The sequence below is a fragment of the Ursus americanus genome, chromosome 17 (genome assembly GCF_024610735.1).
Source record: "Ursus americanus isolate L20-20 chromosome 17, mUrsAme1.1.p, whole genome shotgun sequence".
NCBI classification, from domain to species: domain Eukaryota; kingdom Metazoa; phylum Chordata; class Mammalia; order Carnivora; family Ursidae; genus Ursus; species Ursus americanus.
Window position 1 is genome coordinate 13,901,649 of NC_142143.1, and position 22,678 is coordinate 13,924,326.

General features: G+C 42.2%; 1 long non-coding RNA gene across 5 annotated transcripts in view; it reads right to left on the minus strand.

Moving 5' to 3' along the window:
* Positions 1-22,678, minus strand: part of LOC123780752 (uncharacterized) — a 109,362-nt gene that overhangs the window by 60,197 nt on the left and 26,487 nt on the right. Inside the window, exon 3 of one of the 5 annotated variants that reach the window (XR_015727099.1) lies at positions 362-475. The exons of the other annotated variants lie outside the window; for them this stretch is intronic. This is a non-coding gene — a long non-coding RNA (uncharacterized LOC123780752). The remainder of the gene's footprint in view (positions 1-361; positions 476-22,678) is intronic. 5 annotated transcript variants of the gene reach the window in all.

Genomic DNA, 22,678 nt, shown 5'->3' on the forward strand with positions numbered 1-22,678 from the left:
AAAAGAAAAGGCATCTTAACCTATGCCCCTGGGGCTGGGAAGGTCAGGAATTGAGCTCCAGCTGGAGACTGGGTTTCTGCTTTTTGACTGAGAGTAATTTCCTTGTCTACCTTTGTGTGGCTACAATGACAGGAGCTGTTTTATTAATGCCCTTGGCAAAGCCCAGCAAGATGATCTGTTCTTAGCAAGGAAGGGGTAGCTGAGGTCAATTCTAGGAAGCCAGAGACTGAACAGGGCACTTACAGGAGAGCAGAAAGGAAATTTGCCAGGGAGGCAGGGATCCCAGGAAACCAGGGTTCTAGAAGTCGGCTCCAGAGGTTCTTGACACTTCTCCCTCACCCCTCCCCGGCCCTGCACTCACCTACTTATTTGAAAACTCTCTAGGGAAGGGTGGGTCCTCAGTGTCTCACAAAACTTGGAGTTCTTGCTCTGTTGTGGGACTTTCTCATGACCCATCCAGCTTCAGTTTCTTCGTCTGTAAAATATAATACAAGTACTACTACTGCACAGGGTTGTTGTGATTTCCTTGAAATCATTATATGTAAGCAGGACTAGCACAGTGCCTGGCACACAGACAGGTTTTTGGTTTTTCTTTAACTTATCTATATGCTGCCACTGTCCGACACCCAGAGAATTGAGAAAAGACATCAGATTACTGTGTAGGACAGAATGCCCAGAGCTTTTGGCCTACACCTGCACCTAACTTGCCTGAATAACCTTGATCTGAGTCCCCTCCTCTCCTGTCTCGGTGTCAATCTGCTTGCAACCACTGAGTGCCTGTTATTTGCCATGCACTGAGAAAAACAGAGATGCATGTAACCGCTCATTGCCTACCAGCCCAACAGATGGACAACTGTCCTTCTCATCCACTAGGACTGTTTCATCTATTACCACCTTGTTCCACGGTAACAGGAGCTGGGGCCTACAACCTTTCCAAGGGCCTAGGGAAATCCTTGAGACCTTAGATACAAAATTATAGGCTCTGAAATATGAAAGTGGTAGAATTTAAATTAATAAATGTTTTGGTTAGTGTGTCTACAAAATGTATCAAATCAATTTTTATAATTTTTAAACTTTAATAACGTAATTTTCTAATTTATCATAGATAAATTCCATTTAATGTGGGATGTGGAGGCAATTTAATATGTTTGAGGTGAGGAACCAAAGTCAGAAGGCCTAACGTTAAAGAAGGCGTTAGAACAACTGTACTAGGACCCCACAATGGACAAACTCCATCTGCTTCCCGATAAACCTTCATTCATTTGGTGTTTCTCTCTAGAAATGACTCCTCCCCATTTTGCAGCTAGTGCTGATTGGCACTGGGCAGGGTCTTCTACCCCCTCAGAAGGCTGTCTGTCTTCTCCTGGCTTCAACACCCCTCTATCACTGTCTGTTAATACGGTACAACCTCACAAACACTGAGCCTACCCTTGGGTGTTAGGGGCTCCCTTCCTCGTGGAGAGAGAGCTTCTTTGTCCCTGAAGATCTCACTGTGGAGCGAGGGAAGTGGACATATTCACACAAAAACACAGCATTAAACCAAACTTCTAATGGATAGCAGGTATCCTCTTTGGCTTTCTCTGTCTGAGAATTACATGAACTTGTAGGACCTCTCATTAAAGTTCTAAAATCTCTCTTGGCTGGACCCATTGTCTTCAGAAGCTGTCTTGATTAGGGCATTTCTCTGTAAGGTCCTCTACTGAAAGGGGGAAATCAGGGAAGTTTGATAATAGCTACCATCAGCTCCTCCTAATTAATAATCAGGTCTCCAAGGGAACTGGTGCCTAGTGTGTGATAAAAGGCCCGGCGCCTTGCTCTGTCTTTGGCCCAATTCAGTTTAGCATTTTTTATAACATGCCAGACGTACATCATACAGCTTTATCTTTATATAAGCCTTCTTTTTTAGCAGAGCTTTTTTATCTCTGCCTCACATGGAATTTTCCCCTTTGTTGTTTTTATTATCTAAGCAATGCATATTTATTATGGAAGAATTAGACCAACAGATAAACAATGACTCAAACCACCATTACTTTGGCATTGTGACTGATGATCAAATCTGCCGCTATAGCAGAATGCCAAAAGCCTTCTGCCAGATGGTAAACAACTTGGGTAGAAGAGCCATGTCTGCAGCCAAGCACTGCAGGAAGGCACGGACTGGGGAGTCGCCTTGGTTCAGACTTGGACTTGGACCCCAGCTCTCTGTTTTGCTGGCTATGCAGAAATCCTTCGTCTGACTGTTTGCAACAATAAGGACATCCACTGGCCCACATAGATGGAAGCTTCAGGGTTAGCTTAATCCAGTGGTCTCTGATTCTCCTGGCCATGCCCACCCCCTGCACACATGGGCATCCTCACACTGATGGCAAGAAGTCTACTGCACTGCCAGACCTCAGACCCACACACAATGTCAGAGGACAGGACAGTCTCCTGCTGAGGACTTCTCTAAAGACTGAAGGCAATATTTGCAGAAGCTGCAGAAGATTTTCCCTTGTACCTTTTTGATCCAAATTTACACTCATTTCTGAGTTAATCCTGTGGCCAACAGAATGCTCTGCGCTAATTGGCTTAGGCCTGGGTTCTCCGGCTGGAGACTGGGATTTGATTTCCATGATTAGCTGAGGCTAATCAAGCCCTGACCCTGCAGATGGTGTGGGCTGGACGTTGGGACGTCAACAGCAATGCTGTGGTCTTGGACAAGTGACTCAACTCCCCTGATCGTGGATGCTCTCCCTTACAAAACTGGAACAGCGATACACGTTGTGTGGTGGACAGCGCCTGAGGTAGTTCATGTGAAATGACAAAACACCATGCTTGACCTTTAGTAGGGGCTTAATGAGTGAATAAGTGTTTGATGTCTCCATTAATTAATTACCAGGGTCTTGAAGGTAACAATGACCAAGTAGATTAACATTCCCATTTGAACCCAGGATCTGCGACTTCCTGACCATGTGACCTTGGAAACATGACTCTCTCTCTACAAACCTCAATTTCCTCCTAGGTGAAATGGGTCAATAGTGGGTTAACACCCATTAAACGTCATGCTTTGGACAGGCATTGTTCTAAACAATGTACAGTAGAACCTCATTTAATCCTTCCCACAACCCCATCATCATGGCCCTTTTATAACCCCATTATAAAAGGAAGAAAACTGAGGTATGGAAAGTTACGTGCCTAAAAGGACACATTTAATAAGTGTGGAGTCAGGATTTTAACACCAACAGTTTAGCTTCAAAGCTTGGCTTCATCATAATTAAATTATACTACCTCTCAGTAGTCACAGTATCTATCTCAGGTGATTTTTGTGGTGATTAAATGATGAATGTACAGTGCTCAGAAGGCTCTATAAATATTATGAATTATTATTTGTCACATGTGGTTATGAAAGATATTTCTATGTAATCCCAAAACTTCCACTCCACTGTAACAATCATCCCCCTAAATTTTTTTTGATTCATTACTTTAGAAAATATTTACTGATTGTTCAGTCAACCATCTCCCTAAATTTGATGAGCTTATAGGACTGATGGTTCTCCTGTCCCCCAAGGGAAAAGTCCAGGTCCTTCCCGGATTCTGCCCTCACCAGGGTGCATGGCAACAAGCCTGCTCACCAGAGCCTGCAGGGTCCACTCAAGTTGTTCCTTGTGGGGGAACAATCACTTCCCCTCCCACCCCACTGAATGACAAACTCCATCCACTTCTTCAAATGAATCACTCCTTCCTCTGTGTCCTGGAACCAGTGGGCAGAGCTGTCCATTAGCAGAGACTGTAATTGATCTGTTTCATCTGTTCACATACCTGTCTCCCTCTTGGTCCTGGGACGGGACACCACGTGCCAGCCATCTTCCTTCCATGCTTGACACGGAGCTGGCACGTGATACAAGCTCGTAGATGTTTGTTGAACAAATCACTAAATCACAATTAGGATGAACACCTATTGAGTACTGACTGTGCACAAGGTGCCACCCTAGGTACTTCCCATGCTGCATTACAGCTGTGGTTACAAATGAGAAACGTGTGATTTAGACAAACTTAGGAAAAGGAGGGGAATCTATAAGACGATACGATCTGACTGGTGGTTATTTATTTATTTGCAATATATGTATGCATACATATTTTATTCGTCCTCTGTATGTATATTTTATTCATTTTCCATGTGTGTATCTCAAAATTTACTTAATTTTTAAAGCATCGAAACAAAAACTTGAAGGCAAAAAATCTCATTAATGAGAAAATCACAAAATTAAATGAAACCTCATGGTATTTGGAATATTAAAATATGTAATTAAATGTTAATATTTGCTTTAAATGTGGTTTAAGATGCAATGTCCTAAATAAATGTTTAAAATGACTGAAAGGCATACTGGAAGCGCTAGCTGCGGTAAATATATTGGATGATGAGTATAATAGGACTAGACTCTTCACTCTTAGGCATTATTCAGTCTCTTATTCTTGGGATTAAAAGTTTTCTCAGTTGAGGGGCACCTGGGTGGCTCAGTTGATCAAGCGTCAGACTCTTGATATCGGCTCAGGTTATGATCTCGGGGTTGTGAGGTCGAGTCCAGTGTCCGGCTACCTGTGCTGGGCATGGAAGCCTGTTTGGGATTGTCTCTCTCTGTCCCCTCCACCCCCCCCTCTGCCCCGTGTGTGTGCGTGTGCGCATTCTCTCTCTCTCTCTCAAAAAAAAAAAAAAAAAAGAGCTTTCTCAGTTGAGTGGCCCCCATCACCACATGTGAATGATTTTTCTCTCAATTATGGAGATACTCAGGGATGAAAACCATCCTGAACTATTTTGGCTGTCTGGAGAAAACTATATGGATATTAAAATGTTGGATCATCTGAGGAAAATGAATTTTTGACCTCTCTGGTCATTTCATACTGACCTCTCTCTCATATCAAAACTTTTGGTTGAGGTGGGGAAAATCTAGTAACAGACTGAAGCCCTCTTCCACTTGGACTCCTTTGGACTGTTCCTGATTCTGAGGTCCTTGTGTGTATCTTTTAGCAGGGCTTAGCAAAGCCATTGGTGCTACTGGTCACCTTCTTGTTGTCCATATCTCTGGGCACACTCTTGTCTGCTGGACAGGGAGCTTGTGAGGGAGCCTCTCCCTTCCCCCTCTCATCCCCAGCTGTCTCCCAGATGCCTGGCACAATAGAGGCACCTAATCAGTGGGGGCCGATTGAGCCTGGTTCATGGGAGCGAGGTCTGCCTCGGGCCACGTCGTCATTCCTCTCTCTGCATTTAACATTCCACGCCAGTCTAGGACCTGACAGTGAACCAGGAGACCTGGCACTTGGGAAGATGCTCAGATAAACTGAAAAGAATTCCAGAGCCAGAGGGAAACCTGAAAATCATCTGGACTTAAGTTTTTATCTTGCAACTGAGCAAAAAGAGACCCAAAGGGGTAAAGGGTATTACCTGATTTGACACAGCTGGTCAGCAGGGAAGCTGGGACTAAACGTCATGTTACCTGGCTTCCAGCCCAGGCTCCTCCTCCCTGTCACCATGCTTCCCCAGCTCAGAGGGGTGCGTGCCCTTCCTTTATACTAGCACAGAAAGTTTCCACGCTATGAAGCACCCTGCCATCTCCAGGAAGGGAAGCTTGCTGCCACCCTCTCTTAGGAGAGCTCATTTTTCAGACTTAACAGCTCTTGGCATAAACAACCCGGGGCCCACGGGGGATGTTTCTTACAAGGAGCTGCAGTGCAGTGATTGTTCACTCTGAGAGCTCTGACTCACCCCTTCCTCAGCCCCTGGGCTTATTTTAGCCCCACTTTCTGGAGGAGGAAATGAGAACATGATCAGGGATCCTGTGGGAAGAGCCCAGGGCCCTCCGGTTCTCACTGGGGGCCTCCGGCAGCACCTCGCAGCTCCAGTTTCGTTAGAAATCCACAGCCAGAGGCTCCTATAGAATTAGGGCTGTCAGCCTGGCCAGGTTACAGTGTGCCTGCTTTAAGAAAACCTGCCATCTGGAGATGAGAATCAGGCAAAAGGGACGAATTTGAGGTTGATTATTGACCTAGCAAAGAGTTTCTTTCCTTTCTTCATGGAATGTGGAAGAGTGGAATGAGCAAGGCTGTTGGGAGGCCCTGCTTCCATTAATGAGCTATAAAACCTTGAGTTTGGGATCAACCTTTCTGAGACTGGCAAGTTGGGAGTGCAAGAGGGGAGCCTTGAGCTGGGTCCTGAAAGACAAGTAGGGAAGAGGAGAGGGAGTTAGAGCTGGTGGAGGGGCACACGCAAATTCCCGGAGGTGTTGGAAGTACATGACCTGTGCAGGGGGTCGTCGGGACCATCTGCAGCAAAGGAAGGGGATCCGGATAGGCAGTCTGGAGCAGACTCTCTGGTGACCAAGTGGAGAAAACTCTCTGCTACTGTCTGTTTGTTTTGTTTTGTTTGCTTTGCCGTGTAGTTTATTATTTTTTTTATGAATGAACATTATAATTATAAACAAATACACATTATACACTTATAAACATTACAATTTAAAAATTACAAATTACGTATATACATTTAATGTAACAGTTATTCAGTGCTTTGTTTCTAAAAAGGTTATAGCAATCGCTATCACCATTAGCAATGTTTGAGAGTATAGGCAACTCCCCACATCCATACTAACGACTGAAGATAAGGATTTTAAATGTTTTGTTTGGAGAAAAGTGACTGTATTATTATTTTAATATGCATTTTCATTTTACTGTGAAATTTATCATTTTCACATGGTTATCTGCACTTATTTAAATTGCCTGTTCATTTTTTTTTTACACATTTTTCTTTTGGGTTATTTATCTTTTCTTGCCTACTTGTTAGAGCTCTCTCTTTTTTTTTTAACTGTAGATATTAATCACCGAAGTATCATTATATGGCCATTTTTTCCAACTTATCTTTGGTTTTATTGACATCAAATATACCTACATGTTGTTAATAACTTCTGGGTTTCCAATATTGGTTAAGATCTCCCCTGCTTGAGATTATGCACAAAGTCTCTTAGATTATACCGTAAAACAATTTTATTATTACTACATTTATGAGTACAATATATCTAGAAGGTATCTTTTAATCGTTTAAGGGCAGGATCCAATTTTGTTTTCTTCCATTTGGAAGCTAGTTGTCATCATCATGTATTAAATTACCCACAATTTTTCATCCGGTAAAATCACAACTTTAGTCAAATATTAAATTATCATATATGTTAGGACCTACTTTAGGATTCTACATTCTGTTCCACTGACTGATAAGTTAGTCCATAGCTATGTCAATGTCATATTTGTGAAAACCCTTGGGCTCTTAAAGTGCTCACTTGATTAGTTCAAGCTCCCCTTGATTGATCCCCTTTTCTTAAAGTCAATAAGCATGTAACACAACCTAACTACAGAAGTAAAATCTAGCATGTTCATAGTCCTGGACATAATGCAGGGTGTGTACCCCAGGAGGTGGGGATCTTAGGGAACATCTTAGAATTCTGTCCACCATAACCTCCACGCTCTTTTCTATGGAGGAAGGAGTTTTGTTTTCAGGGTCAGTTTCTGAGCTCTCCTCTGGAACCTGAGAACTGGGCAGATTTCCACCCAGAAGCAATGAAAACTACAGCCATACTTCCTCTCCCAACAGGCAGCAAGATGTGGAGAAGGCCAGGAGCATAAGATTTCTGAAAGGAAGTGGGAGTGTGAACATCAAGACTGGAGGAGGAGGATGTCATAGGAAACAGCTGATGAGTGAGGAATGGGCAGGTGGGAGAGGCAAGGTCTGGGCCCACTAGATGAGTGGGAAACAGGGAGAAAGAGGCAGGAAAGAATCATGGGCTTGGTTTCAGGTAAAGATTTGGTGGGAAGATGAGAATGAGAAAGGAAAACGGGAGGAACAGGGAAAAAAAGATCCTAAGAAGCACTACTCTGAGTTATAAATTACATCCTCTGAGACACTCTTTTAGAGAAGCCAGTTAAGGGGCACCTGGGTGGCTCAGTCAACCATCTGCCTTCGGCTCAGGTTGTGGTCCCAGGGTCCCGGGGTCCTGGGATCAAGCTCCGTATTGGGCTCCCTGCTCAGTGGGGAGACTACTTTTTCCCTCTCCCTCTGCCCCTTCCCCGTACTCATGCTCTTTCTCTCTCTCAAATAAAGGCCTTTTTTTTCCAAAGAGAAGACAGTAAAACATAAATTTGCTTTTAATGTTAGTATTGTACTGTCTTTCTTTGAATATGACTCTGTGCAGAGACTGGGCCTGGTGAAATATCTTCCAATTACATATGTAGGAACTTTATCTTACTGGTTAAGCTACAAGCATGGCTGCCCTATAATGTCAACAAAAATACTGAGCAGCAGAATAAAAGCATAGATTTTCATAGAAATGTGCCATGGTGACACACCTTTTTCTTATTCAACAAAATACATAATATCTTATTCCCAAATACCTATACTGATGCCAGACATCTGCAGTTCTACCTGGGAGCCCTTCTAGGTAAAAACCATCACTGTGTTTCCTAGGCCCTAGCACAGAGTAGATATATGAAAAAATACGCCTTGCAACAAAACCTATTTGATTAATAAAAAAAAATCGGTAACACTTATAAGACACTTCCAAAGTTTCAGACATTATAAGATATTATTATTCTACTTTGATGATAGAAACTGAGGCACCAAGAGGCTAAGTAATTTGCTCAAGTTCACACAGCTAGTAGATTCTAAAGCCAGGAACTTAACATAGGCATTCTGATTCTTTAATCCATGCACTCGTCCATAAGCCATGAGCTTCTAGTAAGGGACAGTGGGATTAATAAACTACATGTCATTTACCTTGAAGGGAGAAATAAGACCCAGGATGGGTGTGGAAGGAGTTAATGCAGAAGGCCCCTGGGCACCAACTCTTTCCTGTGAGTACCGGAGAACATGCCGTCACTTCTAAGTCCCTGCTAGGCTGGTGAACCATCAGCATCAGCATCACCAGGAAGCTTAGTAGAAATGCGTATTCTTAGGTGCCACCTCCAGACCTAATGAATCAAAATCTGCTTTTAAAAAAGATCCCTACGTGATCTCTAAGCACATTCAAGTCTGAGCAGCATATGGCTTGAGCCACATTACTGAGGCCCGTGCAGCAGACTAAACTTCCTGCAGTGATGGGAAAGTCCTATATCTGCACTGTCCAGTAGCCATATGTGGCTAGCATGATTAAACAAGTACATTTTTCATTTTATGTAATTTTGATAAATTTAAAGAGCCACACGTGGCTAGTGGTTACCTTATTGAGCAGTGCAGATTGTAGACTTATTGTTCCCCCAGGTTTATTTCCCAGGTTTATTGATACAATAGCCCTTTATAAAGTCTCATTAAAAGAGCCTCATCTTGAAAGAGCCATGTCAGGGACTACAGCGGAGCACTTTGTGTCTCCTCTTGGCTTGGGTCAGAGTATTCAAGGAGGCCAGGAATCACAGTACAGAAGGCTTTCTGTGATCTGACTGACCTTGCTGCCTATCTGACACACCCATGTGTTTCTTCAGCTGTCTGTGCATTCTACACTCACATACATAGTATCATCTTCTGGTTGCTCATCTGTATTAGCTGCCAAACACAAGCTCTCCGAAGACAACAGCCAAGTCTTGCTATAGCTCTCAGGATGCCCTCAGCTCTAAGTGACAGGAAAAAAATATTCTCAAAATACCTCTTGTATACCTTTGCATACCTTCCAATTTTAAATCACCACACTCCTCCTTCATGCTCCTATAGACCTTTCATGCCTTATTTTTCTCTGTACCATTTATTACCATTTGATACATGTAGGGGAGGAAGAAAACCTTTTTCTTCTACTCTCTATGTTTTCTAGGAGGTCCTGCTGAAGATTTGCATATTAAACTAACAAAAGAGAGATTAGCAAGAGAAAAAGATTGTATTCACACATGAAGCAAATGCATACAGACAGGAGAAAGCTGGTGATGAGTAACTCAAAGGGGTGATTAGAACTTGGGCTTAGAAAGCAACTTAGCAAAGAACAATAAAGGTGCAGAAGTGAAAAGACAAAGAAGAAGGCTTTAGATTTCCAAGGGTGGCAAGCTAGGGAAGGTAAATATGTGAGGAAACTAATGGAGGAGGGTTTTTTCCACATCCATCTCATTGCTGACTTTCTGTCTTTCTCATGACTGAAACTTTGCTGGGAGGGGGGATTTATGGTAGTCCTCATTTCTCAGAAGCTTCTGCCTTTGGTCTGATAAGGGAAGCTCCTGGAAGGTGTCTTTCTGAATCTGTTGGTTCTCATTTGCCTCCAGTTCAAAATAATCCTTATGCCAAAGTGGCTTATTTGGGGATGGCATATTTTGATCCCTTACACATACTTTATATTTTACTTGCTTATTTGTGTATGGTCTCACTTCAACAAAAGCTTCATGAAGGCACTAGTGCTAGGGATAGAAAAACAAAAAAATACATTTGAAGGGTTTCATGTAACTAGTTATCTATTAACTGCTACCATATGATTAAATTTGCCACTATATGGCATGACCATTTGAAGCACTTGACAAACATTATGTCATGTAATTTTTACAGTAACTCTGACAGAGCAGTGGTATTATTTCAGATGATGAGACTGACAGAATAAGTGTACCCACCTTCCTCTCACTTGACCTAAACTCTTTTAATTTTTGAGTTAGCTATTCAAAAGATACCAGAAGATTTTCTTGTAGGAGGCACTGGAGCTTCTAATGCTAAGATTCAAAGAAAATGAGCTAATTCTCTTGGATAGAGGTGTCTTTAGAGGCTATTAAGATACAGCACTCTGTCCTGACTTATGCTTTTCTTGGGGAAAAAATCGAATTAAATTTGATTATCTCTTTAGCTGCCCCCTTCCTCCATATTAATAGTTTAATCTTCATGATAAGTGTTGGATGTGCACCGTGGGGCTGTTTACAGCAACTGGTGAAGTGCTTAACATTCTAAAGAAATTAGCTGTCTGGTGAAGAGGACTCCAGAGACAGAAAAGCAAGAGATAGATAGATAGGATGTCTGATAATTCTGGTGTTCCTCGGGAAGGAGGATAAATGAAGTAGCTTTTTCCTGGTTCTCCTTCAAACGCACTGACCTCTCTCAATTTCTTTCACTATTATTTCTTTCTTTGCTGACCCCTTAAATGTGGTTGTTCCTGAGGTGCCCCAGCCTTGCCCAGAACAGAACTAGAATCAGTTGGCTCCAGAAAAAGAACTGTGGTCTGAATATGGCCAGTCACCCCACTGAATGGACTCAGATACTTTCAAAACCCTGCAGAACTTCCAGAAGACTGCAAACCAAATGAGCCCAAAAGCCTCTGGAGAGTTCCTTAGGGATGCCCTGGCCTTGCCCAGCAGGTTCTAAAACTGTGTCCTCTGAGTCTCAATGGACTGGTAAAATATCACAAATAAATGACTGATTGACAGCATGCTGCTGCCATTTAGAAAAAAAAAAAAAACCATGCCTGGAATAAGACTAACATACAGAAGGAAGCAGAGCAAAGAGAGAGAGGCGAGATAATGTAGCGTCACTGGGACCCTTGATCCAGCCATGCTTGAAGCAAGACTATTCTTAAAAGAATTCAAAGATATTCTTAATAGAATTCAAACCTCCATCATTTTTACCGTTTTGTTTTAAGGTGGCTTGAACTGCACTTTCTATCCATTACCATCAAACGAATTCTAACAAATTTTCCATCTATATGGAGATGACCAACAACTGGACATCTCCTACCTATGTCTCTTTCTGGAGCTTCAGACTTGGGTATTCAGTGACCAACTTATCTGGATTCTTCTCTGGAGATCCTTACAGGTCCCGGCTGAACCTGCCATCCCTACTCCCCTGCCCTTTGGCCTTTCTCACTCACGCCCTATGACCTGCTTCTGTGTCAGTCTTTATTGTCCCAGCTCCTACTCACCTAGTTGCTCTTTTTCATCTCCCCCACACAACCATTCATTAAACTTTCCTCCCAAATAGTTTTTAGAGCTCATCCTCTCCTCTTCAAACCTACTTGTAGTTCCTTGAGTCAATCTATCACCAATTCTTACTTGGCAAAAGCCTCTGAGTTGGTCTCCACTCTCTGGCTCGCTCTTTCTCTCTTTCTTTCTTTCTTTTCTCTCTCTCTCTCTCTCTTTCTCTTTCTTTCTTTCTTTTAAGAGACAGAGAGAGGGAGAGAAAGAGAGTATGTGAGCAGGGGGGAGGGGCAGAGGGAGAGAGAGAGTCTTAAGCAGAGCCTGATATAGGGCTAGATCTCACGACTGAGATCATGACCTGAGCTGAAATCAAGAGTTGGACACTTGACTGCCTGAGCCACCCAGGCACCCCTGGTTTTTCCTTTCTAAGTGTAGCTTGCAATCATCCTACTCTACAGATATAAAACTGTCTCTCTGCCCTCACCCTATCAGTTTAAAAGTCTTCCATGTCACCCTGTAACTCTCAGGATGAATTTCAAATCCTTTAGCATGGCATTCAAAGTCACTTATAACCTTCCCAGTCTCCATCTCTGGCCATTGCGCCCACCTCTCCCCTCCATGTTCTGTGGTCTTGCTGTCCCCAAACTATTCCATGCAAGCTGACACCTCTGTGCCTTTGCATTGGTAAAACTGTACCTGTCACCAGTACCTTTCTCTCTGCAGCCATCTCTGACCACATCTCTGAATCTCTGAGACAGAATTAATTGTTCCCTGTGTGCTCCCCAAAGCACTATACATAAAACTTCTTTAATGGAACTTTCCCCACTGTGTTATAATTAATTTCTGTCCTATGTTCATCTCTTTCACTACACTTCTGAGAGTTCCTTGAGCAATTGGACCAGGACTTATCCACTTTTGTATTCATGAACTTAACACAGTGTCAGACATAATAGATGCTGAATAAAAAATACTGACTTAAATTGAAATTGAAGGTGCCATTGACACCTTCTCTCAGCTTGTATTTCTCATGTTCCCTATTCACAACCAGCCCTCATTTATTTGCTGGTCTTTGTTTTAGGACATATATCTGTTTGAAAAATTATAATGTGCCATACATATAGGGCAGGAACATAATTATAATTTACTAAGTAAAACAAACAAAAAAAGACATTGATCAGATGAGCATTATTTGGTCACATTCTTTGGTCCCTGCCAGAGCAGGAGGAATACTGAATAATATTTAGTTCCTATCCTATATCTACCACTTACTAGCTGTAGTAAATTATAAAGATAAACACAAATCTTCCTATCACTATATTCTTGCCCCTTTGTAAAGTGACCTTGAAGCTCCTCTCCTCAAAAGGTGGGTGCTCTTTCCTGACTCCTTGAATATAACTTTGACCATGTGATTTGAACTGACCAATGAGATAGTAGTAAACACGATACAAGCACAGGTTGTAAAACACATGAACGCTAGTTCTTCCCTTGTGGCTCTTGGAAACTCTGTGACAGCTGCTATGTGAATAAGCCCAGGCTAGTCTACTGGAGACATGACACAATCATCTCCATCACCCCAGCTAACAACCAGCACCAACAGGCCAGCACCTGAATGAGACTATATCCTAAAACAACCAGTTCTTGGCTGCAGAAATGAGCCCAAGCCTGACCAGCAGAAGAACTGCCCAAGCAATCTTAAGTAAGATTGCCAACCCACAAGAACATCAGCTAATAAATGAGTGTTGTCTTAAACCACTAATTATTACAATGGCTGTTATGCAGCAAACACTAACTGATACACTAGCTATATGACTTGAGGAAGACATGTACTCTCTAGGCCTGAGATTCTTTATAAATAAAAGAATCACCATCCTGGCTCACAGGACTGTTATAAAGGTCAGCTGAAATAATTGTAAAATCCCTTTCTAAGTGAGGATCAATTTATAAGAATGGCACTTATTTTGAGATACTTAATTAATATACATATTTGGCACTGCTTCAGGCTCTCTTTGCAGACTATGCAAAGTGTACCCACCTGGTCTTAGACCAAGTGTTCCCAGAAGCCAAGACCAGTTTTTTATTTGCTCAGTAGTGAACATAGCGTAAAGAAAGAGACTCATTAACAAGTGGGTATGGCACTAAGGATGAGATTCAGGATATCTGAAGTTACTGGACTCCAAGAGCATGTCTGAGCCCTGGGGACTGTCCAGAAGGAAAGCAAGGTCTGCCATCTTTCAGAGTTCCAAGGAAATATTTTAAAGACTACCAAGAGTCACAAGAGCAAGTACCAATATTCAAATACTTTTCGACCAAGTGCTTGCATCCTATTTGCTACTGTCTCAATCAATGTGAATCACATGGTCAAGGCTATGTTCAAGAAGCAAATGGTCTCTACCTCTTGATGGGAGGAACTGAAAGGTCATCTTGCAAAGGAGTGAGAATACTGGGATAGGAAGAATGTGTGTCAAAATACTTTCTTTTTTTTTTTTTTAAGATTTTATTTATTTATTTGACACAGAGAGAGAGACAGCCAGCGAGAGAGGAACACAAGCAGAGGGAGTGGGAGAGGAAGAAGCAGGCTCCCAGCAGAGGAGCCTGATGTGGGGCTCGATCCCAGACCACCGGGATCACGCCCTGAGCCGAAGGCAGACGCTTAACGACTGAGCGACCCAGGTGCCCCCAAAATACTTTCTGAATACTAAATAACTAATAAATTACTTCTGTATCCCCTATCTCAGCAACCTCAAGCCTGGGTCTTATCCTCATTTCACAAGTGAAGAAATAACACTCAGAGCAGAACAGGAGTGGGAGGCAGGGACTTGCTTCAAAAGATCCTACAGGTCTATTCTCTGTGCAGATGCAGAGGGTAAAACTCTCACCATTGCTGAATGGGAGCAGGACCGCTGGATATTAGGGGTCCCAGCTGGATGCCCATGCCCCTGAACTTACTCCCAGGGAGGTCCTGAATTAGTCATGAGCACTCTGGCATCAGAAACATTGGTAGGTCTATTTAAAGCTATTTAAAGTTCTTACTTGGGGTGAGCTCAGGATTGTAAAAGACACAGGGCTGGGAAGCTCAGACACTTCATGGGGGAGGAAATGAGGGCTGAAGCCACATCTTGTTCTCCTCTGTAACCTCAGCACCTAGCATAGGACTAGCATAGATGAAGGCACAGTGAATAAGTGTGTATTGAGATAACTTATTCTTCCTTTCACTCATCATTTATGCCCTCACCATTTAGTAAGCATTTTTATGTACCTCTTATATGCCAGGCAATGCCAATACACAAATATATAAAAAACTAGTGTTGTAGGTTGAATTGTGTCCCCCAAATAAGATATTTTTAAGTACTAACCCTCCCCAACCTGCAAATGTGACCTTATTTGGAAACAGGGTCGTTGCAGATGTAATGAAGTTAAAATGAGGCCATATTGCATAGGGTGGACCCTAATCCTGTGACTGCTATCTTTATAAGAGAAAGGAGAGGGAGATTTGGACAGAGTCACAGGGAAGAAGGCCATGTGACAACAGAGGCAGAGGTTGAAGGGATACACCTGCAAACCAAGGAATGTCAAGGATCGCCAGCAATCACCAGGAGCTAGGAAAAGTCAAGGAACAATCCTTCTCTAGAGCCTTCAGAGGGATCATGGCCCTGCAGACACCTTGATTTCAGACTTCAAACCTCCAGAACTGTGACAGAACACATTTCTCTTGTTTTAAACCAGTATGTGGTACTTTGTTATGGCAGTCCTAGGAAAATAATACACTGAGTCCATTCATACTCTAGTGGAGGAGACAAGAAGAGATCATTGCAATACAATACACCAATTATAATGCAATGGAGCTCTGTGCAAAGTGTTTTAAGAGCATGCGGGAGGGAGTAATAAACTCTTCCTGAAGGACCCAGGAAGTCCTCATAAATAAAGTGATATTTGAATAGGATCTTGAAAAATGGATGAGAATTCATTAAGAAAAAAAAAACTGGAGAAGGTTATTTCAAGCAGAGTAGACAGCACATACAGAGGATATTGGAGGCTGGACTTGAACAGTAATTTTAAGAGATGGCAAATAATTTTGAAAGACCACAGCTAATGGGGCGCCTGAGTGGCTCAGTCAGTTAAGCATTTAACTCTTGATCGCGGCTCAGGTCATGATCTCAGGGTTGTGAGACTGAGCCCCGCACTGGGCTCCGCGCTGAGAGTGGAGTCCGCTTAGGATTCTCTCTCTCTCCTCTCCCTCTGTCTTTCCCCTCTCCTCGCGCACCTACGTGCATGCTCTCTTTCTCTCTCTCTCTTAAAAAAAAAAAAAAGGGAAGAAAAAAAGAAAGACCATAGCTAAGAGTGGGCTGGATGTGAGGTGCCTGGGAAGTTCCACTGAAAGCAGACAGTGAAGTATGCAGGAGCCTCCTGATTGCCAGGAGAGCCACTGAGAGTGATGTCATAATCCGATCACAGGGAGAAGTGGAGCTGAGACTGGAGGCAGGGCCCTGCTAAGTACAATATAGTCCAAGCAAGAGATGAGGAGGTCTCTCAACCAGGATGGCAGAGAGAAGGGCTCAATTTGGCTAAATAACCAGTTCTCATATTGGTCCAGATATGCCGCCGCCTTTTCCCCAACTCCCCATCTCCCACACCAGAATGGCTACAACCCTTGAGGGACAGTGTCTGCCCTTATCCCTTGGCCTCAGATGCTCAATGAAAGTCATATTCATTGCAGAGCTGTGTCATGATGAGAAAGAGAGTTCTAGTTACATCCTTTATACCATATTAAAAGGGAAGAGCCTGCTCTCCTGGATTTAGAATAAAAGCACACTTTGTTTACAAGGTTAGGCAGCCAAAATGTAAGTGGATCACTCCATCCACTCCTTTCCACAATACTTGCCCGTGCATGACCCACTAGAATAACTCTAAACCACCTCTACAGCCTCTGAGGAGCTAGACATTGGACCAATGAAACTACTTCACTATATTAATTCGTTGAAGCAAATAGGAGGGAAAAAATTCTACAGACTCTACTTATCTCCTCTTAAGGAATTAGAAGAAGAGCATAAAGAGTGTTTCTGGGGGCACCTGGGTGGCTCAGTCAGTTAAGCTTAGGCCTTCAGCTTGAGTCATGGTCCCAGGGTACTGGGATCAAGTCCTGCATCAGGGTCCCTGCTCAGTGGGAAGCCTGCTCTCCCTCTCCCTCTCCCTCTCCCTCTCCCTCTCCCTCTCCCTCTCCCCCTGCTTGTGCTTTCTCTTGCTCACTCTTTCTCTCAAATAAATAAAATCTTTAAAATAAATAAAAGAATATTTTTTTAAAGAGAATATTTCTGTTAGGGACTTAGGAGGCCGTATTTTGTGAGATCTGACTCTGCAAATAAAATGCTACAGAGGATGTGGGGAGGAAAATGTTGTCAAAGGTACAGAAGAGATTTTCAAAAATCAACTTCAAACCCTTACAAGGTGCCAAGCAACTATAAACTCATCAAACCACTAAATTCTTGCAACACAGCTCCAAGGTTGGAATTACCATCTTCACTTCACAGATAGAAAAACAAAAGTTCAGAGAGACTAAACCACTCCCCAGAGCCACACAACAATGAAGAGACAGTGGCGGGATCTGAACCCATGCCTACCAATTTCAAAGTCTTTCTCCATCACTACATGATCACCAGGATGCAGGCCAAGGCCCAAGCCAAGGATGGGAGGGCTCTGGCCTGGTCTTCTCCAGCCAGGCACATCCAGGCTCCCTTCTGGCCATGAAGTAAATAGAGTTGGAGCAGAGTCAGAGGAGAAAGAGTAGAAATTGCATGTATTTGTCATATGAGAAATGACAGCAGGAACTGGATATTGGCTTGGGGAAGAGAAAACTCTAGGGATGTGGCAGCTGTCTTCAAATATTTGAAGGGCTGTCATGAGGAAGAAAAATTAGACTTATAGTCTGAAAGGCCTTCAGGGGGTAGAAATAAAGGTGATGGATGGCAGTGACAGGCAGTCAGACGTCAGCTCGATGAAAGAGAGACTCTTCCACCGGCAAAACTAGAAAGATGGGTTACTTTGGGAAGATGAGAGTGCTCTGTCACCAGGGTGTCCAAGAAAAGGCAAGATGACTCTATGGTAGCAATGCTGTGGAAGGAATTCGCAGATTGACAGGCAAGAAATCTCAGTTCCCTTAAAGTTCTCTGATAGCCCAGAGAATTCAATTTTGCAGTCTACTTATACTCTCAGTGCCCAAGCTGACTCGAAATCACTTATGCAATTAGTAACATCAGGCCACAGTCTTCACAGTGTCCTACAAGGCCCCATGTGCTATGGCCCCACCTCTGTCACTCCATTCCAGACACTCTGGCCTCTTTACTGTGCTCTGAATAGACCAAGCGCACTCCCTCCTCAGGACCTTTCCAGTGGTTGTTCCATTTCCTAGCATACTCTTCTCCCAAATAACTCTGTGCTTATTTCTCTCGCCTCCTTCAAGTTATTTACCCCAAACCCCTATTCTCAATGAGACCCAACCTGAGAATTTTGCTTAAAATTATTTCCCACCTCTATCTCACAGCTCCAATTTCCCCTAGTTTGTTCAATTTTTTTCCACAGTGTCCATAATATTCTAACATACTGAATATTTTGCTTACTTGTATGCTATTATTTATTGCCCATGTCCCTTCACTAGGACACAAGCTCCAGGGAGGCAGGAATTTTTTTTTCTTTACCATTTTGTTTACAGTGGACCTCCAAGCACATAAACGGTGTCTGACACTTAAGTAAGTACTTAATAAATATTTTTGGAATGAATGAATGAGATTTTCCTTTCATTCTCACTTTCTGCCTCTTGGGAGGAGATTCTTTGGCAAGCCTATTAAAAGGCAGAAATTGCCTAATGAGGTAACACAGCTAAATTCAGCTATGAAATATGGTCAAAGTCAGTAGGAAGATTTAACAGATATTCTATCCTGCAGAAAATGAAAGACTTATTTTCTCCTCCAATGATGAGCTGGATCTTAAGGACTTATGATTTCTTAAGTTAGAACCAGGACACTGTGTGGAGGACAGAGTGATCAGGGAGGAGGTAGATGGAGAGAAATCATAAAAAGAAGGAAATTCCTGGAAAAGACAGTCTCTTCAATAAATGCTGTTGGGAAAATTGGACAGCTACATGCAAAAGATGTACTTTCTTACATCATAAACAAAAATAAACTCAAAATGGATTAAAGACCTAAATGTGAGACCGAAACTCATAAAATTTCTAGAAGAAAACATAGGCAATAATCTCTTTGATATCAGCCTTACCAACATTTTTCTAGATATGTCTCCTCAGGCAAGGGAAACAAAAGCAAAATTAAACTATTGGCACTACACCAAAATAAAAAGCTTTTGCACAGCAAAGGAAACCATCAACAAAAGAAAAACACAACCTACTAAATGGAAGAAGATATTTGCAAATGGCATATCCAAGAAGGGGTTAATATCCAAAATACATAAAGCACTTACATAACTCAACACCCAAAAAACAGATAATCTGATTAAAACAGGCAGAGGACATAAATAGACATTTTTCTAAAGCAGATACTGAGATGCCCAACAGACACATGAAAAGGTGCTCAACATCACTACTCATCAGGGAAATGCAAATCAAGAATCACAATGAGACACCACCTCTCACCTGTCAAAATGGCTAGAATCAAAAGGACAAAAAATATCAACTGTTGGTGAGGATGTGGAGGAAAAGGAACCCTTGTGCACTGTTGTTGGGAATGTAAATTGGTGAAGCCACTGTGGAGAAGAGTATGGAGGTTCCTCAAAAAATTAAAAATAGAAATATCCTGTGATCCAGTAATCCCACCACTGGGTATTTATACAAAGAAAACAAAAAATACTAATTTGAAAAGATATAGGCACCCTTATTTTACTGCAGCACTATTTATAATAGGCAAGTTATGGGAGCAGCCCAAGTGTCCATCAATAGATGAGTGGATAAAAATCTGGTCTATATACACAATAGAATATTATTCAACCATAAAAAAGAATGAGATATTGCCATTTGCAACAACATGAATGGAGCTAGAGGGTATTATGCTAAGTGAAATAAGTCAGTCAGAGGAAGACAAATACCATATGATTTCACTTATATGTGGAACCTAAAAAACAAAACAAATGAATAAACAAACCAACCAAAAAATGGACTGTTAAACACAGAGAATAAACTGGTGGTTGCCAGAGGAAGGTAAGTAGGGGGATGGGTGAAACAGATAAAGGGGATTAAAAGGTACAAACTTCTAGTTATAAAATAAATAAGTCATGGACATGAAGAGTACAGCATAGGGTACCTAGTCATTAATACTGTAATAATATTGTATGGCAACAGATGGTAATTACACTTACTGTGGTGAGCAATGAGTAATGTATGGAATTGTTGAATCAATATGTTGTACGCCTGAAAGCAATATAACAGTGTATCTTTATTATATATACTTCAATAAAAAAGAAAAAGGGCGTGCCTGGGTGGCTCCGTTGATTAAGCATCCAACTCTTGATTTCTGCGCTGGTCATGATCTCAGGGTCATGAGATCGAGCCCCACATCAGGTTCCACAATCAGTGCAGAGTCTGTTCTCTCCCTCTCCTGCTACCCCTCTCCCCACTTGCACTCTAAATAAATAAACAAATAAATAAATAAATAAAATCTTAAAAAAAAAAAAGAAAAAGAAGGAAATTCCTAGATGTTCATCCATGGTACACTCAGCATGGATGACAACCATCATTAACCATTTACTGAGAACTTAGTATGTGCCAGGCATTCTTTAAAACAATTTTTAAGGGTTATCAAACTCTTTAATCAACCCTAGGAGATAGGCCCTATTATATATTATCCCCATTTTATCGATGACAAAAATGATGCATGGCAAATTAATTAATGTCCCCAAAGTCATATAGATGCTAAATCCTAAATCTTTTTTTTTTTTTTTAAGATTTTATTTATTTATTTGACAGACAGAGACACAGCCAGCGAGAGGGAACACAAGCAGGGGGAGTGGGAGAGGAAGAAGCAGGCTCCCACTAGAGAGCAGGGAGCCTGATGCGGGGCTCGATGCGGGGCTCGATCCCAGGATTCTGGGATCACGCCCTGAGCCGAAGGCAGACACTTAATGACTGAACCACCCAGGCGCCCCCTAAATCCTAAATCTTAAATCCCCCAGCAGCTGAGTAGTATGGTTCAGGAGCCTGGACTCTTAACTATTTTCCACTGCTTGAAAAAATAAACAATTTAAGTACTAGTCTCTGAATTTTATGTGTCACCACGACAAGTTAATAGTAAGACCCCTCTCTGGTATCAACTGTGCCTATACACATTCTGCCAGCAACATGGGTTTCCCTAGCTGCTTAACAAAGCTGTCCTGCTTTCTCCATACGACATGGATACTTTCTGATTGGTGTGGCATTCAGCCTGAGACAGATTTCCCACTGGCATTGACAAGACAAAAACACTAACATTTGGACAGTGTTTTAAAACTTATAAATAGAAATATTTTTATTTGATCCTCACAGCAAATATGTGAAGTATTGGAAGCAGTCTTTTTTTTTTTTTTTTTTAGTAGGCTCCATGCCTAGCATGGAGCCCAGCATGGGGCTTGAACTCATGACCCTGAGATCAAGACCCAAGCTGAGATCAAGAGTCAGATACTTAAATGGCCAACCAGGTGTCCCAATAAGCAGTTTCTTTTAACGAGGAGAAATCAAAGGACCTACAGAGCGAAGACTACAACCTAGTCATTTAGCCTAGGGTCAGATGATTTTCTCTACCACATCATGCTGCCTTCAACTACACATGGTTATCTATCTATACTACTCCAACCTCTAGAATCCCCCGTAGTCTATTAAAACTTAGACATTGTCTCTGTACCATTGATCTTAAATTAGAGAGGAGTTGAGAATGATACAAGTATATTTAGGTCTTAATTTCCTGGGTTCAAATGTAAAGCTGGGGAAAGATGTATACCTGAGTCAGCTAATTCTAGAGAGGGCTGTTGATTGCATACAATGTGTTAGGTCTATGCTGTCCTGTGCAGGAGCCTCTGGCCACATGTAATTTTTTTTTTTTTTAAAGATTTTACTTATTTATTCAACAGAGATAGAGACAGCCAGCGAGAGAGGGAACACAAGCAGGGGGAGTGGGAGAGGAAGAAGCAGGCTCATAGCAGAGGAGCCTGATATGGGGCTCGATCCCACAACGCCGGGATCACGCCCTGAGCCGAAGGCAGACGCTTAACCGCTGTGCCACCCAGGCGCCCCGCCACATGTAATTTTTGAGCAGTTGATACTAATGGGCTAATGTCACTGAGGAACTAAATTTTTAAGATTATTTAATTTGTATTACTTTAAATTTTAATTTGAAAATGGAAACAACGTAAAATACTTTCTATTAAACACAGCTTTGTTTCGGTAAAAGAACACTCTACTTTAGCTTTTGCATTGCATAAGACAATACTGCTGTATAGTAATGTATTTATCGGGTACATGGACTGTTTCCACTAACACAGATAAACACATCACTGATCTAGTTAAAGTTGATGTTTCTAGAAAAAAAAAAGGTTTTTTCTATACATGCAATATTATAATGTGTTTCTTTTCTTTTTTTTTTTTTAAAGATTTTATTCATTTATTCAACAGAGACAGCCAGCGAGAGAGGGAACACAAGCAGGGGGAGTGGGAGAGGAAGAAGCAGGTTCATAGCAGAGGAGCCTGATGTGGGGCTCGATCCCATAACGCCGGGATCACGCCCTGAGCCGAAGGCAGATGCCTAACTGCTGTGCCACCCAGGCGCCCCTC